General features: G+C 40.8%; 1 protein-coding gene across 3 annotated transcripts in view; it reads left to right on the top strand.

Moving 5' to 3' along the window:
- The first annotated feature begins 667 nt into the window (after window positions 1-667).
- Window positions 668-13,430, top strand: part of GPBP1L1 (GC-rich promoter binding protein 1-like 1) — a 60,357-nt gene continuing 47,594 nt past the window's right edge. For 2 of the 3 annotated variants that reach the window (XM_008574889.1, XM_008574887.1), the window contains exon 1: window positions 1,158-1,280. The gene's annotated coding sequence lies outside the window, so the exon portion shown is untranslated. Of the gene's footprint in view, window positions 713-1,157; window positions 1,281-13,430 lie in introns of those variants that run through there. The other variant, XM_008574888.1, reaches the window with a different exon arrangement.

Raw genomic sequence — 13,430 nt, 5'->3', positions numbered from 1 at the left:
AAAGCTGAAGACAAGTAACAGCAGATTTCAGCGGCCCACACCAGCCAGTTCCTCCATTCCTCCAGATTCTAGGTAGCCCAGCTTCCTGGTTGCCAGCCATTACATGGCTTAGCTTTCTGTGCAGAATCGGGCCTCAGCGAAGTCTTCGTTATAGTAACCTAGGCTTTTTTTTTTTTTTTTTAAAGATGACCGGTAAGGGGATCTTAACTCTTGACTTGGTGTTGTCAGCACCACGCTCACCCAGTGAGCTAACCGGCCATCCCTATATGGGATCCGAACCCGGGGCCTTGGTGTTATCAGCACCGCACTCTCCCGAGTGAGCCACGGGCCTGCCGTAACCTAGGCTTTTAATCGAACCTAGGCTTTCACTTTTATTTCCTTGTCTGTCACGGCAGCGCCGCCTTTTTCTGTCATCCGATACCCAAAGAGACTTCGGGTAGGAGAAACGGCTTCTCCGCCCTAGCAAAGACGCAGGCTCCAGCAATAAACCCGCCCTGTGTTGGGGCGGGGGCATGACGCCTGCCGTCCCGAGGAACTACCACTCCCAGCAGGAAGCGCGCTGGGCTCCGCCGCGCAGGCTTTTGGAGCCGGGCCCTGTGGCCCACTGGGGACTGGTCTCAACGACGCGCACTGGAAGGAAAGAAGGAGCGGAAGGTGGGAAGGAGTCGGGAAACCCTTGCTCCTCCGAAACCAGTTTGCTAGTAATATAGAGGTAGGGGATGCGTGCTTGCCCACTGGCAGGGTGTGGGAGGGTGAAGAAAGAAGGGGCGGGGAAGATAGGGCACATATACACACCCACCCACTCAGCGCCCAGGCTCTGGTATTGGGCAGGAAGATGAGGGGAGTGCTGAACTCGGCTGGTCTCCGCCTCTCAAGCGGCGCGAGGAAAGGCGGGGACGGCCACGCACCGCCTAGAGCCAGGATGAAGGAAGCTGGGGGCGGGGCAGGGAATAACCGCCGTTCATGCGGGAACGTTGGCGGCTTGGGGCGCGGACCGACCCCTGCAGGGTCACCGGAGTAAAGTTCGGGCGCATGCGCTCCTGCGCTCCTGCGAGTGGGCGCGTGTGGGGCGGGGTTGGGTGGGGGAGGGGTAGAGCCGGGCTGGTCGTCGCTCCTCCTCCTCCAGCAGCTCTGCCCCTCCTGAGCCTTGTGGGTCGGGCAGCCATTTTGGGAAGAGCTTTGTTATGGTTGTGAGATAGCCATCTCTGCCGGGTCGAGAAGCTCGGGACGCGTCCTCAGACGCCGCATTTCGTTCTTGACTGTCACACCGCTTCTGTCCGGTGAGTGGGAGTTCCGGACAACGGGGCAGTAGAGGATCTCGGAGTCGTCCTGGCGTGGGGCTCCGCCCGGTTCCTGACGGGCCGACTATTAAAACTAGTTTAAGGAAGCTCTCAGACAGGTGGTTAGGTGTAAGACCGCCCAGGGAGGGACGAGCGAAGCGCACGGGCCGTGTGGTTCAGATGAGAACCCCCCCACCCCCGGGCGTGGAGCTGTGCACACGAGCGTCGCCGCGGCTCTGCGAGAGCGCTCCTACTTCAACTTTGGTCTTCGGGTCGGAACGCTCACCTGCGGCTCTCTGGCTCCTCTCCAGGCGTTCCGGCTTGGTGGTGGTTGAGTGGCTTGGTTGACGAGTTTCTTTTTCTTTCCTTCTTAAAATAAGAGCCAGGGACTTTTGTTTTCCTATGAAGGAAACCTGAGGAGAAAGTGTAAGTCAAGTGTGGGGTATCTAAGGGGGAAAGAGGAGCTTTAACCCCTGGTGTCCCGGTTCTCTATGGTTGCGAGGTGTTTTCGTCTAGATTGTCTATCCATTATTTGCCAACTCCCTCGAGAAGAAAGCTGGTCGATCTTGAAGTGTTTCAACGAGTATTTTTTGTTTGTTTTAAGTCTACTTTTGTTAATTTCACACCGTGAAGTTCAAAAGAAAGGCTGAATCTAAAATGGCTGTAGTTTAGGGAAGTGCCTTGCACTTCGATAACTTAAATTCGTTAACATGTCTTAAAGTTTCAGTTGTTTCCACATTAGCTGAATCTTGATCTTTTGGCTTTTTTGCAATTGTTGTCTTTAAGACTCTTTATGATAGGTGAAGAAGATTGCTTACTCCGGAAGTTTACAAAAAACGGGTGCGGGTTTTTTGGGGGGTGCGGTAGTTGTTTATAGTTCCGAAATTTTGCTGTGGTGTCAATTTTATCTGCCAACTTTGTGGTGCCTATTTTTTATCTGCTCTGAGGTTGGCTTGTCATATTTGTTGAAATACTTGCTCTTAACTTTGATATTTATTGCTTATCAGGAAAACATGGAGTTAATGATGGTTCATGTTTTAGTTCAGCATAGTAACAAAAGTCACGTTCTTGTGTAAAAATCCCATCCCAAAGTAAAGTGATGATAGGCTTCAGGAGATTTAAATTTGTAATTTGGTGGGTTGCTGATATTTTCTAAGGTCTTTACATCTATTACTTGAAATCCAGGCACTGTTAAGTTTGGGACATTTACTAGAGTAGTATGAGACAATTGAACAAATGGAAAGCATACTTTAGATATGGAGTACCTGCTTGTTTCCTCTTAAACAAAAGTCTTTCTTTCTGTTGGCTTAAAACAAACAAACAATAGATGCAGAAGTTTAACTGAGAAACAAAAAGGCATAAATTGGAAACCAAAAACAGTAAATTGCAGTGTATATAAAGGCGCTTGAGTTTCAGGTTGTAATCTGTTTAAAAGATAAAAGTAGTAAAATGCTATTCGTGAATGGGAACCTTCAAATTAAAAGTAAAACTGTCATCTTTCCTAGGGAGTCAGTTTCAATAGACCTTCCTGCATTCTTTTTTTTTTTTTTTTTCCTGACCAGTAAGGGGATCGCAACCCTTGGCACAGTGTTGTCTGCACGCGAACGCACTGGCCATTCCTATATAGGATCTAACCCGCGGCCTTGGCGCCACTCTCCCGGGTGAGCCACGGGCCGGCCCCTTTCTGCATTCTTTCAAGCACAATAGTTTATTTTTGTCAGTTCTCCTAGGGTTTTTGTTCTGTTCTTATCATAATGATTTTGCAAGAAAAACTTTTTTTTTTTTTGGTCCTTTTTGAGACCGGCCACACCGCGCTCAGCCAGTGAGTGCTGTGAGCGCACCGGTCATCCCTATATAGGATCCGAACCCGCGGCGGGAGCGCTGCTGCGCTCCCAGCGCCGCACTCTCCCGAGTGCTCCACGGGCTCGGCCCTGCAAGAAAAACTTTTAAAGTTTTTTTTTTTTTTTTAAGTAAAAATTACAAAAATTAATTGCTTTGTGTTTTGACATTGTCGCCTGCTGGACTTGGGCAAGACCTTGCTCTAGTTCCTTTTTATCTTAGGATACTCAAAATGGTTACATGTTGATATAAACATTTTTTCAGTGGATTCTGGATGCTGCCTTATTAGAGCTCTTGAAATTTGGAGGGGAAATGTTGGACAGCCTTCTTTATATTGAGTGAATTCAAGTTACTAGTTTTCTCATCAATGGCTGTTTAAAGTCTTAGCTGAGGAGGGCACATTCAACCATTTTAGTACGTTTGGAATGATAAGAAATCAGTAATACACTTCTGCTTATAATTCATTTTTTAGTGCTTAAAGATAAAACATAATTCTGAGTCATACTCCAGCAGGTCGAATATCTTTGTTGTATGGTTATAACTTTAATGTGCGAGCGACCGACCGATTGACCGTTGCTCAAACTACCTTATATTTATTAACTTATTTACTGCTGTGAGTAGATATATTGCTTTATCTCCCATTTTATAGTTGAAGAAAATTAGTGCAGAGACTCATCCAGCTATTAGGTAACAGCTTGTATTTGAACCTGTGCAGTCTATTTCTTAGTTGTTTTGCTTAACTAATGTGGCAGCTGCCTTTAAACATGAAAGTAAGATTTTTGGAAAGATAAGAGGCACAAAAAGTTTTAAGGGGTCCCAACCAAAAAAGTAATTAATGGAAAGGCAAACTCTGGTGTGCTATGGTTTTTCAGATAGGTGGGGTGCGGGGTGGGGGGGCGGCAAATCTAGGTGGGGAAGAGAGAGTGTGCTACCTCTGCCCTGTAAGTGGCTGTAGTTGCCATTATCTGGAATTTAATATGTGGCTGTTCTGTTAGAGACCTAACTGCCGAAGGTACTTCTAAATCAGACCTAGTGATTTCTTTCCCACTGAAGTCTGCCCAAAACTGTCTACAATCAAACTTGAAAAAATAGTTTAGTAAGAGGCACTGAACTTTTGTCCACAGGTATAGCTTAACTATCTCTAGATGTAGTTCTACTGTTGCATAAGTTGGATTTTTGTAGGTGATTTTGAATATATTTTGGGAATATTTAAAGGAGCCTATTATTTTCCTTTACTAAATTATTATTACTCTTATTATTATTATTATTGTGTGTGTGTGTGTGTGTGTGTGTGTGTGTGTGTGTGTGTGTGTGACCCATAAAGGGATTGCAACCATTGATTGGCACGCTGTGGTCTGCACCACGCTTAGCCAGTGAGCGCACTGGCCATCCCTATATAGGATCCAAACCCAAGGCGCACTCTCCCAAGTGAGCCATGGGGCCGGCCCCTTCCTTTACTAAATTAAATAATCAGCTTTTAATTGATTTGTTGAGCAAATTATTTTTTTATTTTTCAGACAGAACAGCTTAATCATTCATTCTTTTAAGAAACACTGGAGGCTGTACTCTGGTGCCATTTTCAGAGTACTAGGGGCTGGGAATATCCAGGTGATCATATAACTTTCCTGCCACCAAAGAACTTTACAGTTTAATAGATAAGCACAAAAATACAACATAGATGTTTTTCTTGAAGGGGTTGATTTTAACATATTCATTAAGTTCATCTTCCTTTTCTACGATAAAAGTACTTTGCCAACCAGCCTTGAGGCTACAGAATGACCGGTATGAACAATATAAGGTTTTTTAGTACTCTTTCCTGAGAAATAGGTGTTTGTATGGAATAAGAATTTTTTTCCCCAGAAAAATCTCATTCAGTTAAGTTTGGCTATACTTTAAAGTTAGCTTGCTAGCCCTTGTTTCTGCTTATTATAAGTTTATTTTATTTTATACTATTTTTATTGGTGGCTGGCCGGTATGAGGATACAAACCCTGGACCAAGCTTGGTGTTATAAGTTTAAATTTCAGTATATAAAAAATTCTCTTGCAAATTGTTGCTATCATTGAAGTTTGTAAGTATGTAAAAATGCTGGTTTGGGGACGCTATGGTTAGTTAAAAGGTAGAGCTATTCCAGTTTTTGTGCTGTTTTTGAGTTATTCTACTTTTAATCTTACCAGGTGTGGCAGGAAGGACAATGGTAACCATTTATTGTGGGCTTCATAAACTAGATGCTGTAGTAGGGTTGAGTATATATAATTTCATTATTCCTTACAACACTTTTAAAAAATAGATATTACCCATTCTACAGGTAAGTTTACAAAGGTTCCAAGAAGTTAAGTAATTTACATAACCTAGTGAGAGATGGGAATTCTGGCAGCTTTCTGTAATTCCAGAGCACAGTTTCCACCAATTATGTGGAGAGATGATAGTAGGAATATGGTAATCAAGGGACCAGTTTTGTAGCCAGACACCTGGGGTTGAATCTCAGCTTTGCAAATTCACAACTTTGTGACCTTGTGTTAGTTACTTAGGTGAGATTCTGTGCCTGTTTCCTTAACTGTTAAATAGGAATGATAGTGTGGAGTACACTAACATTTATAAAGCAAATGTATTTCACAAGGTCTAGTTTCCAAAGCCCTGTAGTTTCAGGTATAACCTAACTTTTTAAAATTACATATAGAAGTGTTCACTTTACAAAAGAAAGGAAACTTTCCCCAGGCTAAAGTCTCTGTTGTAGATATAGAATTATAACACAGCAAAGTTGCTGGCTCTCAAGGACAGATGTCCTTGAGAGTGGGTTAACCTACTGATTGATATGTTAAGAAAGTTGCTTTATTGTTATGTAAAAATACTGAGGAAACTGCTGTAGGAAAACACAGTATTTGCTAAGAACAAGCTTTTGTTGGTGGATCAACTTAACCTTTTGCAAATTGCGTTATGGAATGTCACTTTGTTATTTCACTGATGTTACCAGCTTCTGTTGTTAAACTATACTTAACTATAACTCAACATATGATCTTTTTCTGTAACTTTCTGTCCTGGAGAATAAATACTGAGACAGAACCCCAGTTCAGGGTTAATCTCCTGAAGAGGAATGCCTCTCTCTTGAGGGCTCCAGGAAATTAACCCTTTCAGGGTATCTCACTGCTCAGAGGAGATGGGCTTTGAGTAATCCTTTTTGCATCTCTGTCACCCCGTGTGAGGCAAAGCAACAAAATGGTACCCCGTGTGAGGAGTTCTTGCTCCTTGGATTGGAGACTGACCTGCCAAGCCTTGGAAAGGAAAAGGATGTCTGTTACTCATCCCGTCAAAGGGAAGTCCTGCTAAGGGAGACTCACCCCAGTAAAGGGGGTCACAGGCAGTTCTCGGTTAGGGGTCCATGCCTGAGGCAAATCAAGTTAGGTCTTTTCAATCCCAAAGGTATATTTCCCTTCTTTTTACTTTTAAAATATGGATAATTCGTTAACAAAAGGGGAGACAACATACATTACAACTCCAATGTCTCCTTAGAGCAGCTGGCTGTAAAGTAACTGAATGGCAGCTTGTAAAACTGTTAGTGGATATTAAACAACCATGTCCTTGGTACCTCAAGGAAGGGAGCCTTAACATAAGAATTTGGGAACAAATTGGTCATTGGTTAATTATACAGTGGGTCTTGTTAAGACTTCCCACCTAACAACTTGGAATCTATATCAGGTCACTTTGAGACCTAATCAAGAACTTAACAAAAAGCAAAGACATGTTTATGTCACCAAAAAAGGATAAAACTTAATCTTTGCCAGTGACTGAAAAACTTTAAATTGGACAATCTAAAGAAAAAAAAGGTTAATATGTCTTTGCAATTTTGGTATTTTTTGAGCATGTTTTTCTTATCTGCACAGTGCTCCTCTTCTCTCTTTAAAGAAGTGGTTCTTTGGGCCGGCCTGGTGGCACACTCGGTAGAGTGCGGCGCTTGGGAGCGCGGCGGCGCTCCCACCGAGTGTTCGGATCCCATATGGAGACCGGTCCGCTCACTGGTTGAGCGTGGTGCAGGCGCAACACCGAGGGTTGCGATCCTGTTACCGGTCACGAAAAAAGACAAAAAGGAAAAAAAAAAAAGAAGTGGTTCTTTTCTTGACTCTGGGGCTTTATAAGAAACACAGCCATGGCATGCCAACTGGACCTCTTTTTGGGTCTACTGTTTTTCTCCTGAAAACCCCAAGAGTCAAATGGCTACATCTCTGATTGGTGGCTCAGCCTTTAAGCTCAGTAATCTATTTGAGAAACAAAAACTAGACTAAAATCTACCTTTTTAACTAGATGGTCTCAAATTTTCTGCTATCCAGCTGGTTACCTTGAACAGACTTCTAAATTTTCTTCTAGGCTCATCTATGTATTTCTTCACAAAATCCTCTGGTAAAGTTCTAAGCCATCTTTTTTTTTTTTTTTTTTTTGACCGGTAAGGGGATCGCAACCCTGGGCACAGTGTGATCTGCACCATGCTCAGCCAGTGAGCTCACTGGCCATCCCTATATAGGATCTGAACCCGCGGCCTCAGTGCTACCTGCGCTGCACTCTCCCGAGTGAGCTACAGGGCCGGCCTTATGCCAACTTTTAAAAAAGAAAACATCCTTTGCATCTTCTTGGAAAGGCTTGCATACTTTGCTTTACAGTGTAAATTAGTTACCTTGCTTTCTCTAAAACAGGATGAGGCCTCACCGAAAAGTTTTAACTTTCTTTAGAAACACAATTTAAACTTGACTGCCCCTTTATACTAGTGAGTTTTTTTATTTCGTTTTAAACAAAACCTGTAAGATCCTTAATTGGTTTTGGTTTTTATGTCTGTATATATACATACGTAAGCTGTGTGTTATGTCTACATGTTCATGTCTGTATGTGTTTTTGTATTGTCTGCATGGTACCAAATTGGCTTATAATTAATGCATGCTCATTAAATAAATAAGTATACTTTTCAGTTCACGTGACTTTAATTTTCTAAAGTTTTGATAAATATATCTTCAAAGTTTGATTTAAACCTTTTGCCTAAATTTGTCTTTAGGTACTGAGCTAAAGACAGCCTCAGCTCTGCCTCCTGGCCAGGCTGGGAGAAACAATATCTTTGCTCCACATGGCCTGTTTGGATTCCACATAGCTCTAAATGCCATGTGGAAACCTGGGACCCAGGATAGCTAGTGAAAGGGGACTTATGCCCAATATCTCAAAGGCCCTAGTTAACATTAACTGATAAGGGTATAGATTTAATACACCAAATTTTTTGGCTGGGAAACCATAAATATTTAATTGGTAAAAATAGCTGAGGGTCCAACTGGGCCTTGTGTAATCTGCTCTGACAAATGGACGCCTGTTTACCAACCTGAATGTATAAAAATGTTCTTATCAGCACACATCTTTGCGGGGGTTACTAACCAAGCAGGATTACATTTGTCTTAACCAGAGGTCTGTTAAGTTGTAAACCCTGTGTAAGACAAGGCAACAAAATGGTGCCCCGTTTGAGGCAAAGCAGCATGGTAGTACCTTGCCCTAGAGTTGTATGTAAATAAGTGAAATGATATTTGTAGAGTTCTTAAAACAATGTCTGACCGTCGTGAGCACTTCGTGATTGTTAAATGAAATTGTTGTTAATGAACATCATGTTACACACCAATCTAGTGAAATCTGAATGGATTTGTTGCACATGGAATGGTGTTTTTCTTTCTTAGATATTACTTTTCCATTGACTTTACTAATTTGTTTGAATCAGGATTTAGGTTCCACACACTGCCATTGGCAATTTTAAGCGCCCCCCCCCCTTTTTTTTAAGATGACTAGTAAGGGGATATTAACCCTTGACTTGGTGTTGTCAGCACCACGCTCTTCCAGATGAACTAACTGGCCATCCCTGTATAGGGATCTGAACCCATGGCCTTGGTGTTATCAGCACCACACTCTCCCAAGCGAGCCACGGGCCAGCCCTTAAGCCTCTTTTAATTTGTTTCTCTTCCTTTTTTTTCTTGAACTTTGTTAAAAGAAATCAGGTCATTTGTCCTGCAGTTTCCCACATTCTAGATTTTTCTGATTTCCTGTAAACTGGTAGTTGTCAGTAGAGGCTTAGATTGAGACTTGATTTGGGGGTGTGGTGAAGTGAGGAGAAGACTGATTTTGTAGGTGATTCTGTGTATTGGGGGTATTTTCTGGTATGTTCAGTGGTTTTCATCTGTATCATTTTCTTGCTATTTCCCTATTGAGCAAAATAGAGTTCCTTTGATATGTTGTGTAAAGTGGAGTGTTTGGTTTTCTTTGGTGCCCAATTCAATATTAACTTTTCTGGGTTCTTTTTTTCCCCTCTTTTTTTTTTTTTTTTTTTAATAGTTGTATATTATTTATTGTAAAATTGAGCTAAGTGTGCTGGGTTTTCAGTGCTTTTATTTCCTGATTTTGGTTACTAGTGAATACTTTTCTCAGCCTATTTGGTCTAAAAATTTCTCAAAACTGGATTTTTTTCCCCTGTTGTTTTATCTTCCAACTGTTAGGCATTATTCTTTTTTTCTTTTTTTCTGGGGAAAATGTCCCAGCATTATTCTTAACACTTTACGTATATTCACTTATTTATCAGCAACAACCCAACAGTCTTCAAATTACAGGTAGGGATTAGGAGCAAAAAGAGGTGAATTGATTTGCCCAAGGTCACACAGTTACTACGTAATTGTCAACTAGATTCAGAGGCTGCTCCTCCAAATTAAAAGTGTTTGGATTGGGAGCAAAGCTTATTCTTGAGAAGATATTTTTTGAAGTGCTTATAAGTAAAATGAACTTGAAGTAAAAAATGTGTATCTCATGATATAGTGGTCACTACTATTAAATTTCTCAAATGTGAAAACTAGTTTTTTGTAAGTCACAAATAGCCTATTATATTCATGGGGAATTAGAATCTTTCAGGGTCAGTGCATCTGAAGCTATTTGATAAAAGTTATCTTTACTGAATGGCTTACTTGTAGTTTTGTTGGTATTGTGACTTTTGGAGCTTTGCTGGTTTTAGAACATTACGGTATTAGATACTTGCATAAATCTAATCTACTTAGATATCTGAACCTTACAGTCAAACTTAATGTGTCAGATTGCATAAGGTAATAAATGTACTTTCGTTTGTGTTGTGTTACGTAGCCTGGGCTCTGATAGGATTAACCTTATCTTGTTCTTATTTTAGCATACCATTCTTATTTGGAACTGTTCTTGTGACTTAAGAAAATTCAGTTTCTATTAGTTGTGGGATAGTGAGTGTGTAGGTTTGGTTGCAGCAAGTGCTTGTGACCTTTGAATGACAAGGTATTGGAAAGAAGATTACCTAAGAAAGATTATACATATTACTCTTTAAAAATGTGTACTTTGTGAAATTACTTTTCAGGAAAAGTTTTTTGGAACAGTGAAGTAGAAGGCAGCACAGTGATTAAAGTTTATTTCCGATGACAAGACTAGCAGGATTCCTGTGTTGGACATTCTACTAATTGGGCTTTAAAGGGATCTTTTGTAGTTACTTTTGTCTGTTTACCATTTTAACTCTCTACCAGTATTGCCTTTTTGTGAATTTTCTTGAGAGAGGATGCTGGAAAGGCTGTGTGCACACATACTGATACCATGTAGTTACACTTTCTGTCATGAGCCCCTGGCAACTGGAGCTCTGGGGCATGTGGCCCAAACTGTGTCAATTAGATACATTTGACTGGGAGTTTGAATCTGGAGTGATAGATGTAAAGCACTAAGGACAGTTTGGAATTGATTCCAGTGGCTGTTGGTGGTGGCATTGCTAGCTGGGGCAGTTTTCTGAGCAGGCTCTTCCTGTGGCTTGACCTTGGCAGTGGTTTTGATGGCTTAGCTTCCCTTGGTTTTTGCATGTTTGGCAAATCAGGGAGCCTCTCATTCATTCTCTGAACTCCCAGTGTTCAGATAAAATCCTTTTCTGTTAGGCTACCTAAATATGGTTTCTCTTTTTCAACGAAGATCCCTGATTTGTGCAGTTGCCAAATGCCAAAATGTAATTATAGCAATATAATTTGCTATTCCTAGAAGGTTTTGTTTGTTACTGCTTATGTTTATGATAGTCTTCTAACTCATGAAATGAAAAACTTCCATGAATGTCTTTTCTAAAGGCCAATCTTAGGAATTTTCCCTTTTATCTACCCCCAATTCTTAAAAGCAGTAGTTCTCAACCTTTTAAAATTTATGTGGGGTAAGGCCTGGATATCTGTGGTTAATTAAAGTTCCCCACATGATTCTTTTAATACTTTTGTTATTACAAAAGCAGTATATGTGTAATGTAGAATGTTAGAATACATAGATATGTGAAATAAAGCCTTGACATTCCCATCACACAGAAATTACTACTGTTAACAACTTGGTGCATTTTTTTTTTTTTTTTTTTTTTTGTCTTTTTCCGTGTCCGGCAACGGATCGCAACCCTCAGTGTCGCCCCCGTACCGGACCGGCACCGGCAACAGGATCGCAACCCTCGGTGTTGCCCCCGCGCCTCGCTCAGCCAGTGAGCGGGAACCGGTCTGTATGTGGGATCCGAACCCTCGGCGGGAGCGCCTCCACGCTTCCCAAGCAGCGCACTAGCGCAGTGCGCCACCGGGCCGGCCCAACTTGGTGCATTTTTTCCAGGTGGCATTGTAAGCACATATATGTAGGTTTCTATTTTTAGTTTACTAAAATGAAATCAGCTTGCTTTTTTAGTTGGTGGTGTCCATTTTCTATGTGAGTAAATGTTCATTTCCTCTAATACCCAGGTGCTATTCAAATTTCTCCAGCAAATCCAAAGAAATGTTCGTTACAGCTAGCTATCTGAACCCGTATCTGGCCCAGGACCTTGTTGCGTATGAGTTTAATTTCCTAATATTTCTTTAATCTCTTATAGTCCTTATTTTTTAATGACACTGACTTTGAGACTGGGCCAGTTGTCCTGAAAATAGTTTTGTACCATTGTATCCTTGTGGTATGATGTTACTTGTTCCTTTATTAATTCCTCTGTTTTTCTCTAAACTGAAGTTTTCAAGTAAAAGCTTGATGGATTCACATCTGAACATTTTTTTAGCTAGAATACAGCATAGCTATTCCTCATTTCGTGTCATATCATAACACTTAATACCTGGTTTACCTACTTTAGTAATGCTAAAATTGGTTCTGGATTAAGGTGATGTTAGTTCTATCCATATATTAAACAATCAGTCTTCTCCTGCAGTAAGAAACTAATTTGTATGTTGTTATGTGGGCACTAAAAGTTTCCAGTCCCTTATCAATCATTGGCCTAATTGTTTTTGGAACAGCTTTAATGAGCTGTAATTTATGTAACATAAAATTCACCCAGTTAAAGTTTACTGTTCAATGGTTTTTAGTATATTCACAAAGTTGTGCAGCATTGCCACTAATATTAGAACATTTCATCACCTCAAAAAGAAGCCTTGTAACCATTAGCAGTCATTTCCCATTCTTCTCCAGCCCTAGGCAACCACTAATCTACTTTCTGTCTCTTTGGATTTGCCTATTCTGGACATTTCGTGCTCATATAAATAGAATTGTACACTGTGTGGTCTTTTGTGTCTCACTTCTTTCATGAAGCATAATGTTTTCAAGTTTCGTCCACGTTGTAGTGTGTATCAGTACTTCTTGTGGTCATGCATGATTAGGATTGGTGGGTCATAGAGGTTTAACAACCTGTTTTTTTGCCAAAATATTTTCCAAAGTGGTCATGTACCAATTTACACCTCCACCTGCAATATGTACAAATTCCTTGTTTGTTCTACATCTTCATCAATGCTTGATAGTGTCAGAATTTGTTTTTGCCCAAGTTTGATAGATGTGAAGTAGCATCTCTTTATTTGATTCAGGTTTTAAAAGTACTAATTAGTGAGCAATTCAGGCAATGTGTTATGTCATGTTTAATATTATTTAATAGCCTTTTACATAGATTCGCTCAAGCATTTCTTATAGGCAAGATAATGTATTAAATATCCAGAATTGTGGTTTGTTTTTTGTTTTTTAGGGTGACTGGTAAGGAGATCTTAACCCTTGGCTTGGTGTTGTCAGCACCACGCTCTCCCAAGTAAGCTAACTGACCATCCCTTTATAGGGATCTGAACCATGGTCTTGATGTTATCAGCACCACACTCTTCCAAGTGAGCCATGGGCCAGCCCTCAGAATGACATTTTTTGACAGAAGTATTTTTGGCATTGAGTTTGTAGTAGGAGTAGGATTTTTTTTTTTTTTTTTTTTTTTTTTTTTTTTTTTTTTGGCCCCCAGTTTTTTTTTTTTTTTTTTTTTTTTTTTTTTTTTTTTTTTTTTT

The sequence above is a fragment of the Galeopterus variegatus genome, unplaced genomic scaffold, assembly GCF_000696425.1.
Source record: "Galeopterus variegatus unplaced genomic scaffold, G_variegatus-3.0.2 Scaffold1113, whole genome shotgun sequence".
In the NCBI taxonomy this organism is placed as follows: Eukaryota; Metazoa; Chordata; class Mammalia; order Dermoptera; family Cynocephalidae; genus Galeopterus; species Galeopterus variegatus.
This window is presented reverse-complemented; position numbering and strand designations above follow the sequence as displayed.